This window comes from Buteo buteo, chromosome 3 (genome assembly GCF_964188355.1).
Source record: "Buteo buteo chromosome 3, bButBut1.hap1.1, whole genome shotgun sequence".
In the NCBI taxonomy this organism is placed as follows: Eukaryota; Metazoa; Chordata; class Aves; order Accipitriformes; family Accipitridae; genus Buteo; species Buteo buteo.
In genome coordinates this window covers 27,005,977-27,032,614 of record NC_134173.1, presented here as the reverse complement: position 1 = coordinate 27,032,614, position 26,638 = coordinate 27,005,977, and the positions used below count along the sequence as shown (strand labels likewise).

General features: G+C 42.5%; 1 long non-coding RNA gene across 1 annotated transcript; it reads left to right on the top strand.

Moving 5' to 3' along the window:
• Positions 1-19,269: 19,269 nt before the first annotated feature.
• On the top strand, positions 19,270-25,281 carry LOC142029446 (uncharacterized). The gene is made up of 3 exons (XR_012649921.1): positions 19,270-19,405; positions 24,464-24,595; positions 25,144-25,281. It is a non-coding gene; the product is annotated as an uncharacterized LOC142029446 (long non-coding RNA).
• The last annotated feature ends 1,357 nt before the right edge of the window (positions 25,282-26,638 follow it).

Sequence of the window (26,638 nt, the reverse complement as noted above, 5' to 3'; positions counted from 1 at the left end):
TTTTATTTTGTGTCAATGTAACACAGATAAAATAAACGGTGCCCTGTGCTCAGTGTCAGTGCTACATGTCCATGTGAAGGATTTAGACTGGTGGAGTTAAGCTCCCTGCCCACCATGCAGGCAAAGCCAAGGTTCACCTCCCAGCTTCGGTGAACCATAAACCAGGGACAACCTTGTTTAACATATCACTGAATCTGATTGATATGTTAATATCATCCAAGTTCAAAGCAACACGTCCTGGCAAGATAAATGCTATTTTTTTGTTGTAATTTACCATTTCCTTCTTCCGTAAATCCAGTAGACAAAATAACAATGGAGAGGGGGAAGGGGACTGGGTTGGACTGATCATTTTAAAAACTAAGAATGCTTTGGCAAAGTCCCTCTAACCTGTTACTGTAAACATCAGCAGTCCTGTCACTGTCTCGGCCCATATAAATACGTTCATGGCGCCCCACCTAAATCAGTGAAATATGTACATAGTTCAGACATACAAGTTAAATCCCAGGCAGCAACAATAAAGAGTAGGAACCCGAGGTCTTTTCCCAGGTTTTATCTTTTGCAGGCATCAGTGCTGAGAGCGTAGTAATGCAGTTACTAAATCCTTCTCAGCCCGAATCCTGCTTCCTCTGTTTGTGTGACACTTCCTCCAAGTGTTGTGGCTGGGGCAGCAGAGCTGGGCTGAACACAATAGTCCTGGGCCAAGATTGTTGTCACCTGTCCTTTTTTGTCTCTTGGTTTTCGACCTGCTACACCTAAGCTTGAATAGGAAAGCCTGTGGGCAACTGCTCCTTTAAAAAAAAAAAAAAAAGATAAATTGCATTTACTTGATGTTAAAAAACAAAGCTCTGCTCTGTGCAGCCAGGCCTGTGCTCTTTCTCCCACTGAAAACAAACTTCTCCTCTGAAGTTTGTGTTGCCTGAGACACGACCAAGCATACGCCGTGCTGCTTGAGAAACCCTCTGGTCATTCGTTGCTTATTGTATCAGTGGCTATTTTAGAACTGTGGGAGAGAAGTGTTTAAAATGAAGTCCTCTCTGACTTCAAAGGCACTGCTGGCGTGATTAAATGTTAGCACACATTTAAAGCCTCCTCCTTGAACTGCATTGGCAGTGTGAGGGATGAGAACTGGGATGAGAAACCGGGCTGAAGCCCAGTCCTCTTGGGCTACTTGAGGGGGCTGAAAAATAGCTCTTGCTCAGCCAGAAGATATTTTGCACTGATAGATTTCCAGCTGATTAGGCAGCAGGAAAAGTTTAGTCAACACTTCGTCAGAGCATGTGCTTATGTTTTGTTGTAAGACATTATGAATAATTTGGGGCTCCACAGCACTGCTCAAGTCTCTTGTCATCCAGAATTCACCTGGATTTTTTGAACATAAGGAGGCAGCATTAGGTGGTTGGGATGGTGGCTTGTCAGGCCTGAATAGGTTGTAAAGCGGTGTGAGGTGCCAAAGTGGTACTTTGGACAATATCAAGGGCTGGACTTAATCACGCAGCAGTACGTTCCCAGGTCCCACCTGTGGACAATACTGCAGGTACCTGAAGTGGCGTCAGCCACTTCAAGGCAAGGCTGCTCTGTTCTGCACCAGATGAGCCTCTCCCAGCCCCAGCCTGGACCAGACCCATCACAATAAGCTGTATTAATTGGTGTGGGAGGTCACAAGGGTGTGGGATCGCTCTGTTATCATCTGTGCTTGGGAAGGAGCGCAGGTGTCTCACAGTATTGGCTGGCCAGGCTCTCCTGGGCACCAAGACCCCCACCATGCCACGGCTTTCACCCCAGCTCAGGCCCAGCGCCTACACGGGGGATCTTCATTAGAAGGAGAATGGTGGGGGAGGCAGGGTCCCTACAGCAGTTCCAGTATCTCCTCTTGCCCTGGGCTGGCACTGGGGAAACTGGGGAAAGGCTGCCCTTTGCGCTTAGTACAGGGATGCTGCTGAAGCACTGCTGCCAGCTGAGCTGGTGGCATCTCCTGAGCTTTTATGGGGCCTTCTTCCAGGCACGACAATGGGTGGGGGATTCAGATTTACCAGCTGTGTCCAGGGCTGAACCCAGAGTAGGGACCCAGAGTACTGACTGATGCCTCATCTGCTTGCTCAGGAGAAGGAGGTTCATTGCAGGGGGACTGACTGGCAGCACTGCTGAGTGATCATCCTTATTAATGCTTACATGATTGTTTGTGTTCCTTACAGTGGGAGGGGGCACAGTTCCCTCTCAGAGAGAAACGCTGGCAATTTATGCTGCTCGAGGAAAATGTAAATAATTACAAATTTCCATCCTACCGTCCAAGAAAGACAGCATCATTTTATACATTTGTTTTGGGGCATTATAATTATAATCACTATTCTGGAATGTTATTGGAAAAATTATTGTTCTTTCTAAAATGTTAAGTCAGTTTAATGACTAAAAAGTTAATAAGGGTCTTGTTGTTCTCATTATTCATTTATTATCCAATTACTTCACAAAATTGGATCGGAAAATGTAAAATGTATTTTTATGGAATAACAAATGCTACAATTAAGTTTTAAAGAGTAGATTGTTTTTAAATTCCTGTGGAGGATATTAAAACTGAATTAAAAATATTAAAAATGGAATCTGAAAATGAACAACAGCATTAGAAGGGAATGAAAACAAAAAAAAAGGAATGAAAACAAGTTAATAAAGTTGTTGATAGTACATGGGCAGGGAAACATTAACCCTTTCACCACTGCAGTTGAAAACATTCATTGTCCCCACCTTCCCAAGGAGCTAACCTGGCCCCCTTAGCTGTCTAACTCGCCTCTTGCTCACAGTTACCCTCTTAAGGACTGTGTGACACTGTAGAATTAAACCAGCCCAGTCTGGTTCTGATCCTGTGTGGCTGTAAAACTGAAGCAACTATGGTCATCAGTGGAGCTGTGCTAATGAAGATCTGGGTTTAGTGCATGTAAACATTACTTTGAAATTTAATGCACTTTACAGTTACTTGCTTTTCTTTGATGCATGCAATGAATTTCTAGTTAAATGGCTCCAATTCTTTATACAGACAGAATTTTGTTGAATTGCCAGTTGGTAAGAAATGAAATAAAATAAACATACTGATATTTCTATGATGAAGTGGAGTCAGTTCCTTTTTCCTGAAGTGACTGGGAACCAAAGTCAGGATCCTGCTGTGAGAAGCTTGGTGTCTTTTACATCTTGTACAACAAGACTGTGTCCTGTTGGGCACCATCAGCCACTATATCTTTTGCAGCTGAGAGCTCTGTCAACTTGATAATCAAAGCAGAAAAAGGCAATAAGAAACCTGACATGGGGAGCATAGTACTCGGTTTTAATAAACTGAAATCACACCTATGTATCTGAGCAAATCATCTGTGAAAGTGCATTTGTTAAGACTGACATCTCCCTACCAGGAAATTTTTGTGAAAAGGTGGAGTAATTTTTTTCAATCATTTGAAATTATTTGTTGAACTTCTTCATGAAACTTCCTGCTTAGTAGGTAGTTTGCAAACAATGAATGGTCTGTATTTCATAGTGAAACTCTGCACGCAATCAACATCAGTTAATTATGTAAATTAGGTTGGTAGAAGGGATACAAAAAACACAAAAGAAAAGCATGGCTTTTGAGCCATGAATTTTAGCTGCCAGTCCATGCCCTTTGTTTGCCAGCAGCATGTTCAAATTTAATACTTGCTTTTCATAGTATTCAGAAAAGGAGAAGAAAGAAGATTATTATTACTAGAAATGAAATGCAACACATAGCTGTGAAAATATTTGAAATGAAATTTGACTTTGGAATCAAATATGAGCATTTTTCTGAGCCCATTGTTGTAATAGGATTTCTAAGACTTCACAAAATGGTTCGCATTAAGGGAGTTAAACTCACTGATGAGCCTGTTCACAGCCTTACACTCTTTAAATATTTGCATTGAAGGGCAAGGTGATTTTTTTCTGCATATGATTATGTTTATTAAATCTTTTAATATTAATGGAAATTCGTAGTCACAAAGGGGACTACCCAGATTTGCATGTGTTTAAGTTTGCAAGTCCTTTTTATTCCAAATGCATTGCTTTTACAATTAAAATGCTTTTTAGTAATGTTTTATTTTCTCGCAAATATTACTGGCACATGAATGAATGCAGAACTGCTTCTAAAATAAATTTTCATGTGATTAATTCTGTGCCTGGCTAAAAGCTGCTTTGCCGTACATAATATATGATAATTCCTTATTGTTTCATGCTCTGGTGGCAGCTGAGTAATTGTATGTCAAAAAATATGGCCCTGTCTTCTGCAGAGGTCACCAGCACTGTAACGTTGTCCACATGAACAAAAACTTTCCATTGGCACACTGGTATTTCATTCTCTCAGCATATGGGCATATAAACTTAGACATTTCCTAATAGGACAGGAGATAAAGAGTCCCAAGGAAAAAAGGACAAGGAAAAATCTTGCTTTGTGTCTCATTATAACTTCTTTATTACATGGATGCCTTGCACACTGATTTCTTAAAAACCTTTGCCAGCTAATAAATTTGCAATAACATACAAAATCGTGACAGAACTAGCTATAAATAGGGCAGGTAGATTTTTTGGTTCAAAATTCTGAGCTCAATCCAAAGTTAAAACATAATTTATCCATTCTCTCTACAGCTGTTTTCACATAGTTCTGGTAAACTACACAAAATATGTGCCATTCTGTGACCTTTAGCTGCTTTTCCCTGGTATTTCCTCTTGTCTCTTGGTGAAAATGGAGGCTAATGTTTTGCAGTCTATGTTCAGAAGGACAATTTGCCTCTAGTTCTTCTTAGCCCACCCTCCTCTCTCCCTGATTAAAAAGACTTGGTGAAATAATGATCCGAATGAGCCTCTATGTAAGGGATCACTGAAATGTTATAAAAATGCCACAGAAAGGATGGAGGGAAAAAGCCAGGTATTAGTGAAGGCTTTAAAACCCCTTTACTCACCCTGGGTAAATCCAGAAATGTTACTGTACTAGTCATCAAGGAATAACCTGTATTTCCAGTAGTGCTAAACACAAGTTGCTATCCTTTACTTATTGGACTTAAACTATGCCTGGACCAGGGAGACGAGGTTACCCACTCTCAGCTTACTATATTGAGTTTCCCATATGTCCTTTCTGAGCAGATGCCCAATATTCTCCTAGATAATTAATTCTGTGGCTTTCTTTCAAAAACAATGCCACAAAACGTCTCACAATCCCCTGGCATCCTACAGGAAGAAATATCTTCAAATTATTCAACTCTGTTTTAATTAGCACTTCATCAGCTGACTTTGCTGATCTTGCTGCAACTCTGTGAAATAGTTAAATGCTAATAAATACCTGTACCTATAAAAACCTCTTTCCTCAGCTCTTTGTCCATCCCACTAGAAGAACAGAAATCTGCCAGCAGTACAGGTTGTACTGCTTTGCACACCAATAACAGATGTGTATAGCATACAAACCTCACTGCCTGAAAATAGTCCAGCCTGGTGAACAAAAATAAACTTTCCATTGCTCTGAGATCCCCAAGTGTCATCTCAAGGACACAGAGCTGTTGCCCAGATTCCCGCTAGCCCTTGCTAGTGCAGTTTTCCACCCGCTGATGGCATTTGCTTGGGGCAGACAATATAATTCAGCTTTATAGAAACTTATACAGACTTACACAAACCCCTCTCAGTTACCACTGCTCAGATATTTTCCTTAGAAACCTTCTTTCCCTTCGTGCTTTCAAAAAACACTGAATTTGGGCATGTTAAAACCTTTCTTCAGCTGGGGTGTCTGCCTTAGCCTCAGCCTGACCTTCTGTGTCAGACGATCCTGCGTAACCTACTGGACTTGCCCATCATCCTTCTCCTTTTGGTCCTCTGCCACCTCCTAAATTGACCCCCCCAAAACATAACACTGCAGCACCATGACCTTCAGGGTTTTCTCTCCCAACCTGTTTGTAACTCTGTATTCAGAAAGCATCTGTCTCCCATCCATGTCACACAAAATACAGTTGTCTGTTATTCATTACAGTGTCCCTGATGTATGGATTTTTCTTGGAAGGACCAAGGGCAAAATAACTGGGTCCTCAGATTGTGAGGACAGAACAACCCTAAATACTGTGAAAAGAAGTTGCAGTATGCACCTGGAAGTTTTTAATGGTAACTTTCAATACATTGCGAATGTAGCACTATCATAAAATTTAACAACCAGCTGCAATAGCTAGTACAACTGCACCTAAAACCAAATGCAGGAAACATCCTGCCTTTCATAAAGAAAATCTGAAGGAAAGAAATGGCTACAATGTAATCCTTCCTGTGGTTGGTTTCTTCACCCCAAACTGTTTTCAGAAAAAAATCAGTTTCACAATAGAAGTTGATCCTCAGCAGGAAATACCATTTTGGGACAATTTTTCATGTCCACTGCCTGTAAACTTAATCCTGCTCATCTATGAGGCTGTATGGCATTTTCTTTACCTTGATAATTCATTGGGAAACCTGTAGCTGGAAACAAACACCTCAAGTCCTTCCATATCACAGTCCAGATGCTCACCACCTCAGGGGTCTCCACTCCCACAACAGCAGAGACGTTTTGTGTTGTCTTGCTGTGAACTGAAGTTGAGTGGAAGTGCACATCAGAGACAAATACATAATTTGCACAAGAACTGGGATTAGGTAAGCATAGTTTGTCCTCAGTTTCATCCTGGGATGATTGCACTTGTTGGTTGAAGGCCTGGGTTTGAGCTAAAACAGTAGGACAGGTGTAAGATGTTTTTGCTGGGGAGACTCTCTGGCTTCTACAAGGCTGAGATCATGGTCTTATCTCAGTGGGAACCCTAATTTGGCTGTTTGCATTGCCCCTCCTTTCCATGAAGCTTCTGGGAACGGAAGGTTTTAGTCATCTCTAACCTCGCTGGTCAACGGATTCAAGATTTATGTGGAAGGGATACAGGCTATGTACAGAGCATGTGAACTTCTCTTGGGAAGGAGGCTAAACTGCTTATTTTGGGCCACTTTCCTCATGCATCTTGTACATCAGTCAACCTGTGTGGCATCTGTTAGGTTACATCTATGTTAGTAAACTGAACAGTGTCCTGGCAAAAGTGCAGCATTGGCACACCCCTGCCTGTAGTGTTCAGCTGGTACCATAGTCCCTGGCAGTTTTGGCCGTGACAGTTGTGCAGACAACATGCAGGCCTCATTCAGGGACATGGGCCAAGACTGTTCCCATCAGAGGTGGTGTGGGCAAGGCCACATTTTCCTGAAATGGGGTGTGAGTGTGAGGAGCAAAAACACTCTGATGGAAAGTCTGAGCCAGACAACAGCTGTGGGCCTACTTTACAGACTAATAAAGACATAGCCTTCAGTCCTCACAGTGCTGGAGATCCAATAAAACCCCGCTCATCACCTACAGTGGAAGGACAATCCACAAACTTGCAGCTAAGCTTCCTTTTGGCTTTGCATTTCTCTTGCACCTGCTAGGGGTAAAACGGTATTTCTGCCCCTCCTCACGATATATGCAAAATGCAACGTGGAGGACATACCTGCAAACCTCTCCCCAGACTGAGAGACTTAGTTCCACTGTGTCCATACTGCAAAATGCTTTCTGATGATGCAGGCTTAACCACGGGGCAGCACAGAAGTAACCTGCTTATTCCTTCTGGAGAAGATGCACTTCATGTCAGCTGCAGCTCCCTTCACTCCAAATCCTTCCCCAATTTCTAGCATCACCCAAAGCTCAGCTTCTTCATTCAAGCTAACACTTTGGTCTAGAGGTTCAGACCAGGAGCAAATTCATAGCAGCAGTCAATAAAGCAGCTGAGTGCTGTCAGAGGGTCCCTCTGTCTTTTCAGAATAACTTTTGTGTCACAGTTTAAATCAACTCCCTGGAGGAACTGGGTCTCCTCCAGTCTCACCATCAGCTTGACAGGAAATAGAAGAGAGTGGTTTTTTCCATTCACACCCTCTCTCTCGTACACACATTTTAATTTCTATAGTATTACTCAGTCCCTGATTAAACCATTTTCCCATATTGTTCAGTAGGTCTGTTTTCATCCAACAAACAAAAGGGAAGGGGTATAAACACAGTCTATTAATCAAATGGCCGAAATTGAAGCAAAACATCACTTGGCTCCAAACAACATACTATGATTCAAGAAATCTCCAGCCCAAACTTGATCAGGACTATGCTTTTAAAGCAAGCTGAAGGCAGCATAAACTCTATTTTGCTATAAAACATAATCTGGTCAGGAAGGCACTGACTAAGCAAGATCTACTCTCTTACCCTGGCATTGTCTTTCATTAACGCATTGAAGAGTTCTTGTTCAGACAAACCAGCGAACCAGGACAACAATCATTCCCTTCATCTGGCATCCAAATTGTTTTAACCTTTTGCCACTAAAAATAAAAAAATCCAGTGCAGACCTCTTTTTGACCCAGGTAATGTCTCTGAGAACTCTCAGCAACAGTAATCGAGGCAAAAAACTTCGAGTTCATTGTCTGAATATCTCTTGTACACGTGAATGAAATTTGCTGTAGGGAGTGATGTTTTTTCTCCCCCAGGTAAGGATTCAGAGGAAATTTCAGTAGCAAAGAAGTATCTCACAGGAGATAGTAAATAAAGATGTATGAAGGGAAATTGATACACAGAGAAGGTACCCAAGGAAGAAAACAGATCTTTGCCTCTTTTTAGACTTCTAGAAATACTGTCAATTAAAATAACATTTGACTTTTGCCTGTAGTGTCATTATTTAATTCTCAGAAACTGAGTCAGAGTAAAACCATTTTGTTTTAAATAAACAAACACTAAGGAAGTTGTAGTTCCAGTTCTGTAGAATTTGCAGAAAAATAATTACTAATACCCCTGCTTTCCTAGCAGAACACGTAGGTGGCTTTGAAACATGGTAGATTACTGGCCACATAGGCTCAAAATTACTTTAGAGGTGCAGCTGTCAAGGAGTTAAATACCCAGCTTCACCTTTGTCATCCTTTGAGAATACTGCTTTGTGATATCAATCATGCATACAATACACAGTTTGTCTTGTTTGTGCTTACAGGTTTTGTAAGCTATGGTGGTGATGCTATGGTGATGGCAAACGTTAGGAAGAAGTATGTGCGTTCACACTATCTACTGTACAACTATAATTAGAAAAAGCTGAGCTGGCCATAAAGTACCTCTTCTATACTTGATGGTAACATGAAATAAGCTGTTGATACACAGTTTGCAATGAGAGGATTTTAGATCTCTGGGAGATGACTTGAAAACCCAGAAAAAAATTGTAGGACACGATTATTTTCCATTTTGACTGACTAGCAGTAGTTTCCATGATTTTGCTATTGTGTTTTTCATGCTGTTCTTAAGTAGAGGTGTGTTTACCTCAGCTGCCATTTGCTGACAGTAACTGTAGCTGGAGGTGGTCCTAATAACGCAGCTTACTGAATCAAAATCCGTGATCCCTCTGGGTGAGGGTCTTATAGAAGTACAGACTGAAAGGCAGAGAAACTCAACATGTGAAGGATATAAAGAACAGCCAGCGAACCTTCCAAAATGCATGGACATCAGTCAATATATTACATTCTTTGTCCTTGAAGTTTTAGTTCTTCATAGTTACCAGAGCAGACAGATGTCCATTTTCAACAGAAATAGGACAAGCTGCTTTTAAGTGCTATTATTTTTGGCTATATGGAGCTCAGTTAATGAATTGGCAGGTCTTTAAGGTAATCCAGCTAGCAGTCTCTATTTCAATGACACAACCATCCCTGATGATTAAAAAACAGCTGCTTTGTACTGAAGTAGGGAAGAGTTGGAATGAATCACCTTCTCCTTTCTTAACACAGATAATGGATTTGAATGAATAATAGTGCTTTTTTTCCTCTGGAATATGCTATTACCCAACTTATTATTTTTTGCTTATTCAGCACTTCCATAGTAAGAGAGGTTGGAGATATCACTAGTGCATTTCACATAATAATCCTCCCAGGTGGGAGTTGGTTATATGATGTTTTAAATTACTGATGCTCCTCAATTACATACATCTCTGTTTATACTCGCACTAAAATTGACCCTGTCTTCCTCAGCAGGTAAGGGAAGGACAAGAAAACTTCTTACCTTTGGGTCCTTAGGTGAATGCCCTGCTCTAAAGTGCACTGATGTCACTGGAAAACTCCCATTGGCCTCAGCAGGTTTTTGGAACCTCTTGGATGGCTGAAATACAGAGGCCACACAATAAATTGACTTGGGGACTGATTGACTTCAAGACCATATGTTTTGTCTCTACACATATATTTCCAAAATGGACCAATATACATTTGCCTCTTTGGAAGGACAACTTTAGAGTCTAAAGTCCTGATCCTGTGAGGGGATTTACTAATGATGTCTTGTCCATCTGCAGAAATTCCTGACTTGGAAATCATATCGAAAGATGGACCCCAAGCAGACTATTTCATTCAATCTGTGTCCTGCCAAAGGAGACAGGTGAGGCATCTCCAGAGCCTCTGAGGCCAAGACTTCTCTTGCCAAGTTTCTTATCTTGGGTGTGTTTCAGGTTAGGTAAGACTTATTTAAATATTAATAAAGAATAACAGCTGCAAATTCTAAGGTCAAGATTTGCAAAATCGGGCTGCAACAAGAAGATATTTTACATGGAATAGACTCCTAAAATCAGTGGGGACCCATCTAGATGCAAGGAGCTACCTCACACCTGGTGTTGTAGGGACAAAAAGTACATTTTGAATACATAGGCACTTTTCAATGTGTCTGATGGAAAGAACACCTTCCTGTCTTCCCTTCTGCCTCAGATAGCTTGCTTTACATTATTAGACTGTGGACACCCCCTCCCCCCAACAACCATAACTTGTACTACTCATGAATGACATTTCAGGAAACATTACATTAAATAGAGCAAAGCAGCATGGTTGTGCAATTCACTTGATTGAATGCACAAGGATAGGAAGCCAAGCCAAGCCAACCCCCGCCTCTGTCTGAAACCCGCAGAGCAGACAGAACTCCTGCTTCACGCAATGTCTCCAGATTCCCAGGCCTGGTTAAAAGCCACCTTCTGATTTATGAGTAATGAGCCTGCTGGTGATTTCTAAGAAGCAAGCTTCCAAACAGAAGTGCTGATGGGCACTGCACTGTATCATATAAGCTAGACAACACCTAGGCAGACTCTCAAAGGATGCTTTCATTGGGATGAGAAACTATACGGTGATTGAGTGCTCTCCTGTCACTGTCTTCTCTCATTTTGCACAGTATTTAACCTTCAGATGCTGTTAAATTTAGATTTTTTAAAGTTTTTGTTTTAAAGAACTTGTCTGTGATCACTGCATAGAAATGTATTAAGCCTAGTGGTGAAGGTGCCAGTGAGACTGATTGATGCAAAAGTCTGGTTTTGAGGGAGGGAGGAGGGAGAGCAGATTCCTTTAGTTGTGCTTAAAAGAAACAAACTTAAAAACAAGGCAAGAAAGTTGAGTGGAAGCTGAGAGGTTGAATGCAAGCTCTGCCAAGATTTGAAAAGTTACAAGCTAATGCTGGTACTGCATGTTTTCTTAATGATTGAGGAGTCAAACAGTTTTGTACATGGAGCTCCCAGCACAGAAACAGTGTAAGTTAACAGTGTATTATAAAGTCAGGGAAGTGATTAGAAAAATGATTTGCTATTGGTATTTCAACTGAAGAAGTAGAGAAAAGAAGTCTTAAGACATGTCTTTACTGAAGCATTCATTGTCAAAAGTCTTTCTTAGTTGAACTCCAGAAGAATTCTGGCCAAGTTCTGTCTATTACACTGTTTTTTATTTCCAAGTGTAAGACTGAGATTTAGGTTATGAATCTTCTACCTAGCTGCATCCTGCACTTGTATGTACATGCGTGCATCTCTTGGCCATCTAACAAACCTGCCTGGACACACACTCTTAGAGCTTGTTCCTGTAAAATCTGTTTGTCTCAATGGGCTTTTACGCTTTGTACCCACTTGGATGTTAAAGTAGCTCTCACAAAATCTTGCCCATCCACAAGGAAACAAGAGACTTAAATAATCAGCAGTCTGACTCATTATGAAGTAAGTTTAGGCCAAAACCTACTTTTTGAAAGCAGTTGAAACTTTGTCCAGATCTTGAGTGAGACTTAAAGTACAGTTTAGCCCTATCTTTTAGAAGTAACATATCTGAAATGTAACAGGCAACTGCAAATGGGACTGCTTGTTATCCTTGTGAAAAAGGGGAATAAAAGAAAATTAAAAAGCAGGATTTTGGAAGAAAGCAACATCTGTGAAGTAAGGAGATAAAAAATTACTTCCAGAAAAGACATCCAGAAACTGAGGTCTTGGAGACCTTCAGGGCTGTGCCTAGCCTCCTGTGACCACTCTGGGAATCTCACTGTTACTTTAACCCAAATTGCTGTGGCCAGTTTGGAGGAAGAGATGTTGGACTCATTGTCTCCCCTTTATTCTGGTGGAGCTGAAGCTCTGTTTGCACACTTTCTAAGTGTGAGGCACTGCTCACTGAAGCCATGGCTCACATTTCCATGGGGTCACCAGAGGGGTCCTGCTAGGTTGGCTTAAGGTTGATGGCTTTGTCTTTGGCCTCAGGAACAGAAAGACAGACAAAATAAAGACAACAAAAAAATTCTTTCCTTCTTCCCATGGCCCAAGTGGCTAGATGACAGGACCTCTGGGCACACGCACACCTCACAGGGCATCACTTCTCAGAGACAACCAGGTGGCTCTGACAAATCTGAGATGTCTTATTTTGGAGATAAACCCCACAGAGATGCTAGCTGATGGCCAGGATTCCTCAGTTCCAGCAGCAGAAGCGTGGTGTGGGCTGACGCCCTCTGCCTGTGCCGCGGGGCTCAGAGCAGGCGCTGACCTGAGCTGCATTTGCAGCAGTTTCAGATATCTGTGCAGGGCACTGTGTTTTTTGGTGCAGAGTAGTGTGCCATCCCAAGCCACACTTGTCCAAGCAGCACTAGAGTGGTTAACTTGAGATGCCAAAGCAGCTGTATTTTTAAGAAAAAGAAATTAATTTTTATGCCAGACTTGGGGGATAGTTCCATTTTTGTGCTGCTAATGGAGTATCAGGGTTGCCTTTCGGTATGCTTTATTCACAAGCTGGTCTGGAGACAATTTTTTTCTTCAAAGTATTTTTTTTTTAAATTAATTGTTTGTAGTTCAGATGAAGTTGTTCCTCCTCCAGGCTATACATCAGTGCCTCACTATGCACCAGTTACTCCCTTAATTTACAAGCAGTGGTAGTCATTGTGTGTTACTATGTTTTTAATTTATTTATCTGGGAAAGAGCCACTCAAAGTCAGTGTCTTTCCTCCCTTGCTCCTCACCAAGATGCTGCTTTTTGTACAGATTACGATGGGAGTATAAAGCAGTCAAAGTGAGGTGCCCACTTTTTCGGAGCACTTGTCTTCCACTGAAAATTCACCTAGAAGAGAGACTGAAGGAGTCACATGAAACCCCATGCTGCTGAACACACTTTTGCAGTTAGTTAGCACTTTTTCAGGAGCACTCTGTACTTAACTTCATGTTGGCTGATCTGAGTTAACCCTGTGATTTCTACAGAGTTTGATAGTCTCCATCTAACTGGTTTTGAATGTCTTACGTCCATTTATACTAATCATACAGAAGTATTTTAACATCATATTTAATATCGCTTCTCACAGCCATGTTATAAAATGGGCATAATTTCTAATGAAAACCTACTACTGTTTGTTCTAAGATCAAAACCAGGTTTCAGACAGCTTTGTGAAATCTGCTGTATTAGTTGTCAGTGCTAACCCAAACCCTGGCTCCTTCTGAACTTTCCACTAGCTGATTACTTCTGGCAGATTTTTTTTCTAAAGTTGTTAGGGATTTTCTTTGTGCCCAAGAAAAGCAGCATTTCTGCGTGGAGGGGGTGACCCGTGCCAGGACTCCTCATTTTCATTCCAGGAACACAATATGCCCTTTGATGTGCACTTACTCAGCAGCACATGAGGTAAAGTTGACCGACCTCTTGTTTTGTGCATAGGTAATTTATGCACTGCCTCTGGGAGCACAGAAATGACAGGACTTACATGTGTGAACCCTATTTGTGCATGAAATCAAGTGCAAATTTAGAGCAGATGGGGTTTTGTCTCATAAGTGATAGAATTTATGGCCAAGATTAAAAAAAAAAAGCCTGAAGTTAGTTTCCCAAATATATTCTTAGGTACCCAAGGACCTGATCTGCAAAAGTGAGGAGCAACCTACAGCTCCCCTGAAATTAAACAGGATATACATGGGGTGTATACATATATATGTATATACTGGATATATACAGGACATATATGCAGTGCTTAGTAGGTCTTGAAAAGCAGGCTGCTTGTTTGGATGCTAGTTATGTGCCTAACTCAGTGGCTTGCTTTAAAAAAGATGACTAAGCTGCCTCCTAATACAAGCCATTTGGTTTGATTATCTTAACAGTGAGCTGATGCTGTTTATGTGAGAGGAGGGATCAGCTGTGGAGAGAGGTGGGCATGGATGCTTACCCAAAGGGAACAGTGAGGAGCCTGGAGGGGCAAAGTGTGCAGGCAGCTGGAGGAAGGGACTGCCACAAGTATTGTTCTCCACCTAAAAAGGCTGTCGTACATGACAAGTTGGGCTTCGTGGTTCAGGGCTGCCCGTTTCCACTTTAATTTTAATCTGTACAGAGGCACAGCTCCTCACTTCTTTTGAGACTTGTCTCTGCCTAATTCCTCTTGGCTGAGTGCTCATTGGCGTGGGCACAATCCTCTTCCTAGCCACAAAAAAAAATCTGGACTATTTATGCATATATATGTATACATACATATATATAACCGAACTCTCTCTACTTCCAAAATCAGAGAGGCAGACTGGTCCATCTTAAAAGTTGTGGCTGCCCCAGTCTAGATCAGTTCTTGCATTGTACCCCATTGTCAAGCCCTTGGCCAAACTTTGGCATGTGCCACTGCTGATGCTGGGGTGCAATCACTAACACAGCTTACCAGTATTGGTAAGAGACATTACCTGCCCTTAACTGGTACAGTTCCCCAGCAAAGGCTCTTCAGGGCTGCAGGTGTGTCCTTTTTTTGAAATTTCCTTCAACTGATTTGGTGACTGTCTCTGTAACCTTTGGACACAAGCATTGTTATATCATAAGCAGTATATGTACATAGGGTGTATTCCCAAAGACAGTGTTTAGAGAGCATGAGGAGTTTTAACTTCACCACTCTTCCCCTTTATCTTCTGATTCCTCCTCTCTCTCTCCCATCTGTTCACAACTGGGCAAGGTGCTCTGCTGATGACTTTCCTTGCTGGGCTCTTGCATAGTTAGCTGTCCTCCAGGACCTGCTCACAAGCAATGATGCAGTTGGCCGGGAGAGCTTTGTGAATCTCATTCCTCCCAAGTAGTTTATGATTTCCCTCAAGCCTGTGGAAACGCTTCTCGGGAGAGACAACTTCATGGCATGCTGGGTTGTCCATCCACTGAGGGAACCCTGTCATGGTTATTGATGATTCTTTATTTTAAAAAATCCATCATAAGGGTGGAAAAAAGATCTACTGGAACAAGGCAGTCCCACTTGTGTTGCTGACTCAAGAACATTTGGTATGTATAAACTTAAATTGGTACATAATAAAGTCTTCATAACTGAACGCTGTGTGAACAATTATGTTTGGTATCCCTAAAGGCCGTTTTTTTCTTTGAGCTCCAATCCATCAGTCTTTTTGTTTGACTGTGGCCTCTATCAGCAACTAAGAAGATTTTATGCTATTTTGAAACTAAACCACATGTCTTAAAAACAAGCAAGCTTCTTTTTGCAGGATATAACATGACTCTCTTTTGGAGTAAGCACTCACAGATGTGATTAAAGGGTTCAGAAGCTTATGGATATTGTACAAATGCTAAGGGAAAACCAGGGTAATACGTTTTCTTTCTAGTTCATCCTTTTGTAAGCCCAACTACCTAAGGCTATTCGAAAATCCCAACCTGAGGGATTCACAGCCATGAAGCTCAAGACATAACCATCCAAAGTATGATCCTGTTATCTCTGCTGCTCCCTCCGTTAGTGTGTAACACTGATTTGTTATATCTTGCATTAAATTACAGCAAGTGCTTTGGGCCAAGTCTGTGTCCTACTATGCACTGCTCTAGAAGAATTTTTTGCTTTAACAAAACCACTACTGGCCATCATATCACCACTATGAGTATTTTGGAAAGACATCAGTCACCAGAAAGGATGCCCTTCCCAGAACTGACATGTGGTTTGCACCTTCCTCCTGAGCACTTGGTTGATATAGTGTTGTAAAGGATGTAATTCCTTGCTGTGGCTGCTAAGGCTGCTTCACGTTCACCTCACTAGCTGTTTGCAGGGCTTAAATGAACCCCACTGTACAGAGAGCAAATTCATGTTGGGGTGGGATGCTGCACCCACCGTGCACATGCAGGGAAAGCACAGCCTGCCCACCCGCTGCATGGCCTTGGCAGGAATACCCTGGTGTGGGCCAGCTCCTGGTGAGAGTGGGGAAGGGAAAAGTGGTGATGGGATCCCCTTCTCTTTTGCTGGCTAAATACAAGGATATCCTCCTCACTGGGACATTTGGTGGAGTAGACCTGGGGCTTCAGTGAGGGCAAAGCATGAGCCGTTCTGCTGTGTCTTGTCTCCTGCAGCACGGGACTGCTCACAGCTCCTTACATCTGTCGTTGGGAGTCAGAAGGTCTTTGGTGCCGGTGTGATTGACAACCAGCACAGTGCTGTCAGGGCAGAAACAGAGACAAGGGCAAAAGCCTGTGTGATTGAGTTCCAGGTACTGCCCTGGGGCCACAGTACTCTCTGTGGCTTGGGTGCAGCCATCTGCACAAATTATTCAGGCTCTTCTTTTCCAAACTATGAAAAAAAATTCTACCTTAATCCCAAGACTTGTTGTCGCTTGGCTTATGACTGCTCTTGCAACCATCTGGGGAGACAAGTCCAGTGTTATGGTGAGGGCAGAGTAACCAGCTCTGCTGATACCTGCCTCTGGAGGTGAGGATTGAATCTGAAGGGAAAAAATTAGGCCAAACTTGCTGACCATTGCCTGATTTCAGCTGGTGTGCTAAGCTGGCTTGAGGCTATTGCAAATAGAAGGACAAAGAGCTGTAAATGGCTTCTTGATCCCCTTCCCTTTCTTCCAGATAACCATCCCTAACAGCACTCAGAGATTCAGAAATCACAAGCCAAAATCAGTGGTGTAAAAACATCCTGAAACTTAAACACAAGATCTAGCTTTTCTTTGCCATCTGGCTTGTGGGCAGCTTTATAGTTAAAGTTTTGTAGCTGCTCTTCACAGTTGCAAGGGATGGTTATTTTTTGGTTTCTTCATAAAGCTGAGGTTCTCAGGTAGCCAAATCAAGTAACTCCAAGAGCTGGAGCTTTAAGGAAAGAACAAAATATTAGTGAAACCTGTGATAAAATTGCAAGATCAGGGAGTCTCACAGAGTCTCAGCACAGGACAGAGTTTGACTTAAAAACTGAATAAATGACAAAGGCCTACATTACTTAATGCATATGAAAAAGTGCAATAAAATGGCGAGCCATTTCTGTTCTTTTGTTAGTGACAGAGTCCCACAGCAATTTCCGAGACTGTAAAAACATCCTAAAAAATTCCCAGTGTTTCCTCAAGTTGAATGAATCACAGAAATGCTGCTAGCCTTGAATAGGTTCAGCGTTCCCATCAACCACTCAATAGAAAAGTCAGCTGAATCATGGTGCAGCTAGAAATGGGTTGTAAATCAGAGTTACAGGCCATACGGTACAGAGGGCTATTTAACAACATCACCAACAATAAGTTTCCTTCAAGATGGAAGCAAAGACTTCATCCACAATGGAAAATGAATGGGTAAGCCAAAGGAAAGACCGCATCCTCTCACTAGACTCATAGTTCTAGTGAGAGAAGTTTAGGAAAGCCTTGGTGGAACAAGAAAGGTGTTTCTATTGCCCCTTGTTGAATTTAGAAGCAAAACTGCAGTGTGTAATGTCATGCATGGGAAGCACAACTGTCCGGTGATCAGCTGTCCTGTAGGACTGGTAATTCACCTTGACCACCCATTGTCTGGTTCCTTGCTAGAAGCAGCTGAGCTTGAAAATACTGCCTTGCTGCCTTAAATGCTTGAAAATACTTGCCTTAACTGCTGTGATATAAGCCAGGGGGACTACAGCAAGAGAAACAAACTGGAACAGTAATTTATCTAACTGTAATCAGTAAGATTATACTGGTATCACTGGGATGCCCAGGAGGTCTAATTTGGATTGCAGTATTTGAGACCAACCTTGAAGGCTCCTTGGGAGAGTTGTCCTTTTCATATAGATAGTAAGAAGAAGATAAATGCTTTTTGGCAAGAATGTCACGTCTTTTCAGTGTTTCCTTTCAGATGCTGTAATGACACGGAGTGGACCTTTGGAGAAGTGGTAGGTTGAGCCTTTTGCTGTTTCAGCTAAAACGGGACAATTGTGGGACATGAGATTCCTAAGGGCGATGGGAATTGGTGGAGGAAGTCCTTCACTGGGTAAAAGGCAGCCCTTTCCTCTGAGGCCAAAGCGGGAGCATGAGCTACAAGGCAGGAAGCAACGCCAGTGATCGCTGGCTTTCCTGAGGGACCTGTCAGGCCCAGGTCAAGGCAGAAGGACCCGGAGGAGGAAATGTGGATGGCCTGCTATGGGGCAATCCAGCAGGAAAACACAGGAGGAGGGGATCACAGGTAGGGAGGGATCCCAGCTCACATGGAGGAGGGTGCAGTCCCAGAGGACGGGTGCACAAGCAGGGAGCAGAGGGCTTGGCATGGTCAAGGCTTTCCAGCAAGAGCAAAGTGAACCTCAGCAGGAGCTCCTGCTTGACAGAGGGGAAAGGCTGCGAGAGCAGCAGCGAGCACGAAGCGTGCTAAAATTGTGTTAATCCGGAAGGGCTTTCGAAGAACCAGGGGAAAAAAAAAAAAGAAGCGTCCCAGGTATTACGTGGGGCGAGCACACGTGTGTGTCCGTGCAGCCTGCCCTCTTCATTTTCCCATCTCCCGTGCGCTCCCCACTAGGTGCCAGTATAGGAGCGCATCACTGCACCTACACACCGAGAAGGCAGAAGGCAGACAGCGCAATATTTATGTGTGTAGTGCTCTCAGTTTACGCTTCATTCTGAATAGACGATACACAATACGCACGGGGCCGCCAGTAGTGTCTAAAGGCATACCCACGGGCAATATTGCTATTAAACCGTTAGGTGCAGCAGGACGCAGGGCAGCGGGGTGCCGTAGGCTTCGGGTGGTCCCTGCTGTCCCTGGGCACTTCGAGCCCCAAACAGCCTGGCACGGACGGAGCCTACCTGCTCCCGTCCAGCTAGAAAGCAACCGCGTCGCCTGCTGCTACTTGCTGTTGGAAGAATATTTAATTGTCAAATCATGGGGTTTATCAGAAAACGGCAAACAGGTTTGGGATCTTTTTTTTTTTAATCCACCTGGCAACAGGCATAGGTAAACTCCTACTGAGTATAAATAATTTTATAAATTGCTTTACTGTAGCTGCATTTGCAGTATAAAGCAGGATGACATTTGGGATGGAGGTTGTCTGGTGGGTACCTGACTGAGCCTCAGAACTGAGCTGAGGGGTCACAAAACACCCATGTTTCAAGTCATTCTGGAAGAAAAGTGTTGCTGCATATCCTGCTTGCTGCTGCTGCGTGTACTCTGCACTGCAGATTTAGATATAAACTGAAGTGAATGAACAGTGAATAAAGCAATAAGCAGGACAATACTCTGTTACGGACCACCATAGGAACAAACAGTTTGATGACGCTCTGATGCCTGTCAAGTCTTAAATCTTTCTGAAAAGAGGTTAAGTCTCTTGCCTTTGTTTCTCTGTTAGCTGTGCCAAGATAAACAGAATGTGCTCGACTGAAGAAAACAAATACTTGAAAATAACGAAAAATCAATAGTACCCTTGTTATTTGGTAGCAGGTATACAGATCCAATCTGACAGACTGTATTGAAAGTGGAAGCTGAACGCTCTCACACATGTATTAGTAATGTCAAGATGAAATGTTAGCTCAAATCTTACCAGTTTGGTTTATAGGACAGGGAGGAATTACTGAAGTATATTTTACCTGCAACCCCTCTCCATTTTGGAAAGGGTAGCTCTCAATACAGTGTGTATTTGTGTGTGTTTAAAAATGTTTGGATTTCAGGTACCCTTCTTTATTACCATGAAGGTTTTAGTATTGCCTCAGCCTCTAGTCAGGAAGAAATACTAACAGCAAACCTATTTGCATGGAGAAATTTAAAGGAGTCTTTCATTCTTGGCCTGATATTATTATTCCCATGGGCAGAGGACAAAGAAATATACAGCTAAGGAACAATTTCACATAAAAATACATCCCTTTGTCCAGAAGCCCTGCAATGTGTCATGCTGTTATGGAGCGCATACAGGAACTGCCTCTGCCCTTTTGTACAGAGCTGGCCTTTAGGCTCCATGCAGTCTGCAGCCACTGGCCCTGCTCATCTGAGGGAACTATGAATTTAAAGAGATTCTCAGCTTTCATTTTCAAAATGTGTGTATTTCTAGCCATTTTCCACAGCAAATGGAATTATCTTAGGATAGGCAATTTTTTTTCTTTTGCTAGAATTAAAAAAAAAAAAAAAAGTAAAATGCAGTCCTCCATGGCTGCAACACAGGCAAGGAAGGACGTAGTGATAGAGGGGTGGAGACAAGTCTTGTCCCAGTAGGTCTGATCTGCCCTCCAGCAGCCCGGGAGACCTCCAGCAGTGGTCAGTACAAGCTGCTTTGGGGGAAAGTACAAGATGAACACATTTTTACTGCTCCACTGTTTAAACTGAGGAAATGGCTTGCAGGACTGCAAATATTAGAGGAGGAATCTATCCTATAATTTTTGGAGCAGCACCCTCTCTGAAGTGTGTAAGTCATCAGAACAGAATGAATCCAGTGACGAGTATTTTCAGCAATGAAAAAAAATGAGTCACAAGGAGATTTGGTTTGGGGAGAGTTACAAGAAGGGACAGGACCTTATTTTTGAGAGTGTAGGCTGTGTCCTGCACTCTCTTCTGGTAGCTGGTCATGGCAAAGGCTGGGTTGTCACCTGGGAAGAAGTTGTGCAGTAAGGTGTGCCAACGGAGAGAAAGCCAGAGAGGTTTGAATGTGTCATCTCCATTTCCAAGATGCTCCTCTGGGGTGTCTGAAATGATCTAGTCGAGCAGATGTTTTTGCTGTGGGACACAGAGCTGACGAGGGTCTGGGTGCAGCTCAGGGTGGTGTTGACAAGGGGGCAGAGCTCTCCCAGGGTCTCTCTGCTGTGTAGGGAACATGGAAATGGCTGTGCCATCCCTCAGCATTGTGCAGGACATCTCCTCTGCCTCTTTGGGAAGGGTGGCCCAGGCCCGTTGATGTTCTGCTCATCCCAGAGCCAGCACTGGCAAAACTTCAGAGAGCCCTGGCTTACCTGGGAAGGTGCAGATGGCAGATGTGCACATTGCTTAACTGCAGGCACTTCATTTGGGTGGCTAATTTAGGAGGACTGTTGTCCCTGATTAAGGAGGGCTTTTCTCCTAAAGTTCCCTATCTCATCACGTACAGGATTTAAGTTATATGAACACTCCCTCTCTTCAGTACTCAGGGAGCGTAAGGAGTGTCACCATCACAGTTATCTCTTCTTCCAGATCTCCACCCAACTGGGGGCTCTCAGGGCATACTTCCCACTTTATAAACACTGCAGGAAAGTTTCTGAACTTTTTGTAAGCAGGCTTACCTGATTTGGAGCCCTTTGTTTCAGTGAAGCTTAGCAAACTACTATTCTTACTTGTAGCAATTATTTCCCAATGGAGATCTGTTCTGAGTGCCAAGGAGTTATTCTGTTTGCAAAGAGGATGACTAGGTTATTGGAGGCTATTGGACTCTCCAGCCTCACTTAGTGGAAACAAAATGTGCTGTGGGTGCAGCTTAGCTCAAGGTACCTATAGCTAGCTGTTGATGCATGGAAACACCTAAGTCAGAAGCGAATACTAACACTACCATATCCGTTGCTGTTTGTAACAGACAGCACTGCCTTTGCCACTGCCTTTGCAACTTTTCCATCTCCTTTGGTGTTTCTTTCCCTCCTTCGGAACACACTTTGCTCTTTGTGGCTGACTCAATTCTGCACTCATGTGGTGGACCAGGCACAGGGTCTCCCTCTAATCCACTCTTGGGAAATGGCACTACCCTTCGTGTGTGTGTGTGTGAACACCCTACCCTGGAATTTTCATAGAAGAGAAAAAGGGCTAAATCAATTAGAGCAACACAAACTGCAATTGGTTTTGCATGAATCTATTTGCAAGATAAGAATTATCTTCACTCCTCCCCCGTGAACAATAACTGACAACATTACACCCCTTCTCAAATGCTTTTTGATAGGTTAATGGGCTCATTTTGAGAGCATATAATTGCAGCAGTTTTGGTTCAAGAGCTGATGTGATGGATTACGTCCCTCTTGATGCTTGGGGTTGGGATACAATACAGAGAGACTGCCTGGACCCTCTGGTGCCAGAGGGCTTAACACGGTATTGACAGGCCTGTGCATATTAAACCCAGATCAACCTTCTGAATGAACGCAGGCACATCTGAACTTACAGGGCTGGAAATCTCCCTCCACAGTCTTAAAGGAGTTATTTTTAGTAAAGGTTGTTGAAAAAAAGAAAGAAAAAAGCTCATACCCCTACTTACTGCTGAGATATGAGCTGAAGGAAACTGTGCTGTCAGATCTGTTTCATATATGTTACAAGAACAGCAAAACAGAAAAGTTCAGCAGGGCATTATTTTATTTTCCTTTTTTTTTAAAATTTCTTTTAAATTTATGGGATCTGACAAACCAGTCTAGAGGGTGCCAAGTCCAAAGGAGTCTAGAGGTATCCCTCAACATTGGGTGATAGCTGCTGATTAGTTTGACAGAAACTGTTTCCCAATGCTCTGCAAATGAAAATTAACAAACTCCAGGGCTGTCTTGAGAAAAAAAAAAAAAAAATGCAGCAGTGTTTCTCACTTTAGAGGTTCATGCCAGGCAGTGCTGCTCTCCCAGGCTCAGCCTGGGTAGCTCCGCTGGGTAACACTGCACTCGCTGACACTTCCCTTTGGAATGAGCCAGGATCTTCCCAGAACCAGGTACGAAGCAACGCAAGGTGGGGTGAGTGATGCTTTCTCCTTCTTGCACGGCTGCCAATTTCCAAAGAAATTAACTTTTTTTTCTTTCTATTAGTTGTAAACTTCAATTTTAAAATGCACTGTGAACTTAAAAGCAATTGAAAGCACATAAACGAGAGAGTACCTAAGACAGTCTCTCATCTTGCAAGCCCACATAGTGCTGAGCACATTTGTCTTTTAAGAGACCTGATATCACATCATATTGCTCCTGGTACAAAGCTCCCCAAATCAGTCTGCAAATTTTTCATTCTTGCCTGGCCCCCTCCTATGTGGCCCTTCATGAACACACCAGAGAGCTTGTTGCAAGTCCAGCTTATGTTAAGGGAATTGTTTGGAAGGTTTTCCAATAGCTGTTAAGTGATATTTTCCCATTTCATTAATTCACCAGGCAATTTGGTTTGCTTGTCTTTTTGTAGCAAAGAGATTCCCACTGGAACCAAGTTCATTTTCTAATGACACCCTTTCCCATTGAAAAAAAGTCTCGATTTAGATAGCCTGAAATATTTTGCAGACATGTGTCCATTTCAATAACTTTTTTTGTCAAGAGTACAGTTCACATCTTAGGGCTCTCTCCTAGTAGTTGACAGAGGCAGGTTCAAGAGCTCAAGAAACCTAGTGCAAGTAAGGTTTTTTGAATATGGTTCTCTCTCACGTGCCAGTCCAGTTCCCTTGACTCTTGGCAGCTTCGGGATAGGTGACTGTCTCTTGGCACATCTTCAAGGCCCTCATTGTATTCCATGCCAGAAGCCCAAATTTCAGAACCACAGAATTATTTGTAAAATTAAATCGGTGTTTTTCAGTTATGCCTGATACGTATCATTAATATGTATTGAGGTGGAAAATGTGCTGGGGCCTTGTAGTGTGCTAGCCCAAACCATGATGCTATTCATGATTCATGATTTTTTTGTGTCAAATACACACAAGTGTTTTAGGAGAAAAGAAAAATCAATTTCAGGAAGGGGAAGACACTAAGATAAGTTATTTCTCAGCTGCAAAAACAAAATTGTCAACAATTCCCCTGAAAATTTATTTTCAGAAGCTGTGAATCAGTTTTCCAATTGAAACATATAAAACAGTACAAGACAATCCCCCCCTCCCCCCCCATTTCCTTTAATGTGGGCTGTTTGAATCCCTGTTCGCCTAGTGGGACTTTCCAGCTTACAAAATCCTGGAGAGTACATACCAGAGGGAGCCATGCCACTTCTTGCTCTCTAGTATTTCTGTGAGTAGTCAGAAGTAGGAAATTCTGAAAATGTTTTTTAAAAGTTTGGTTTCAGTTCTGTATGATCCTTTTCCATCCAGACCTTCTGATGTTAGCATGGGTGTTTCACTTCTCTCTAACCTGTTCTGCTGCTGCTTGTGATCTCCGAAGTCACACCTGAAGAAATTAATCACACCGCAGATGTCAGCTGTGTGAACTAGGATAGCGCAAAGGTTTGTTTGACTATTGGCACTGACACTAAGGGATGCAAGTCCTCTTTGGAGGATATGGGAAATGGTCTTCTGCAATGGAGAGTCCTTGATCTTGCTTGGATGCAATAAGATGGTCTTACCTGCTCTTTGGTTTGAAGAAATAAAATAGTCCTTTTTACTCATAGCCATTAATAGACAAAAATGGCTCTTGTTGTGGCTTAATGGTCCAGATCTGCAAGATACATATGCTTGAGTTTGATGTATTAAAACAACACTCTCCTTAACAAGTCCCTGGATGACTCCTCACCTTGTGGGGTTGGACATGTGAGGCTATTCTCATGGGTGAAATACTATATGGTACACAGCTAATTAAAAATCAGCTTTTTGGGTAAAGGCTGCCTTGCTTTCCATGTTAAGGTGGGGTCAGTTGAGAGAATCTGCTACTAATTGTTTACTTTGCTGCTCTCTGTGCCATCTCCTTGCTCCAGGATCTTGCAGTAGCTCTACTGTGTGCTATTTTATTTTGATTGAAAACTAAGGTTGTCACATACACTGTTTCTCTTTTGCAGAGTTGTGAAGTTTGCTGACAGATGTCGTCTAACTTGAGAGATCTCTAATGACTGAGACCTTACAGACTGTCCCAGCAGTCTGTTCTCATTGTCACCTCATGTCTGGTTTGAATCTTCTTGGTGACAGTTTAAGCCCATTACTTGTGTATTATAAAGTAATGTAATATTCCCTTCCTCTTTGCAGCTTCTTTTTTATGTATGTATTTGAAGATTGTTGCCCATTTTTCTCTCTTCCCAGATTGTTTTTCCCTTCAGTTCACACAGCTTTCCTTTGCTGATGCATGTTTTTAGGACCTCTGACCATTCTTGTTCCTGCACTCTCCGGAGTTGTTCCACATTTTTCTTTAAGTGTAACACACAAAACTCAAGATACTGCTCCTGGCAAGCACTTCCTATGTCTTTTAGGCTACAATTCTCTTTGTATATTACAGAGCGGTACTTGGACTTTGTTGTGATAGGCCTGCCCCTTAGTCTCCCAAATTTGTTAGGTGGCAAGGGTAATTCTTTTAGACATATAGCATTTATTTCCTAGCATGGGTTTTACTAAATACCTAGCATCCAGTTTCAGTTCTGGTAACCATAAGATGACAGGACGTGCTTGCTAGCTCTTTGATTCTATATGTAAAGAAAGCAGGGGTGATAAAGGGCCATTGCTCTGGAGATTTTAGTATTTGTTGAGTTAAACATTGCTGAGCAGTCTAGTATCCCCACCCTCCTCATGAATGAATCTAGAAGGAATGAGTTTGAAGTCTTGCTCTAGTTGACTATAAACCTTTATTATATGTGGGATGTTCCTTGTGGAGAGGGGGAGGCAGTTGCCTCCCAGACGAAATAAGCTGAATTCATCAGCTTACTCACTGCCCCACCGAGCAGGGTGTGATGGGAGTAATTCAGGGTGCCTGGCACCTGCTGGAGCAGGCAGGCGGCTGGCAACCATAAACCCACAACCTTGATGACTGCCCTCAGTGCAGACTGTAAATAACAAAGGCATTTATTTTATTTTTTTCTATGGGGATGGGAACGGTGGTGAGAGTAAACAGAAGGAATTAAAATCACCATCTTGCTGCAAACAGGTGGTGGCATGCCCTCGGCTGTCACCACTGCTGGTCTGTTTCTGAGTTTTTTGTAAAAAATAGTACACAAGGAGAGTTGGCTTATGTCTTCTCCCCTTAACTTGTCCTCACTGCAAGAAGCAATGGGTATATAAGCAAATCTTTACAGAAAAAAAAAAAAAGCAGCAGAAAACTGTGGGGACTGTTAAATGCTGTTGACTGTGTAAGACCACCTCTTGCTCCCCCCCTTTCCATTTTTAGCCCCCTTTCACATCTATATCAAGGAATACAACCATCGATGCCTTCACAACTTTATTGAAATTTTACTTTAACTTTGTTTTTATGACATGTTCCTGTAACTGGTGCTTTGTTCCCAGTTCCACCCTTTAGCCAGGATCCATAGTGTCTTTTTTCAGCCATAAGGGTTGTGTATTTGAGCTATG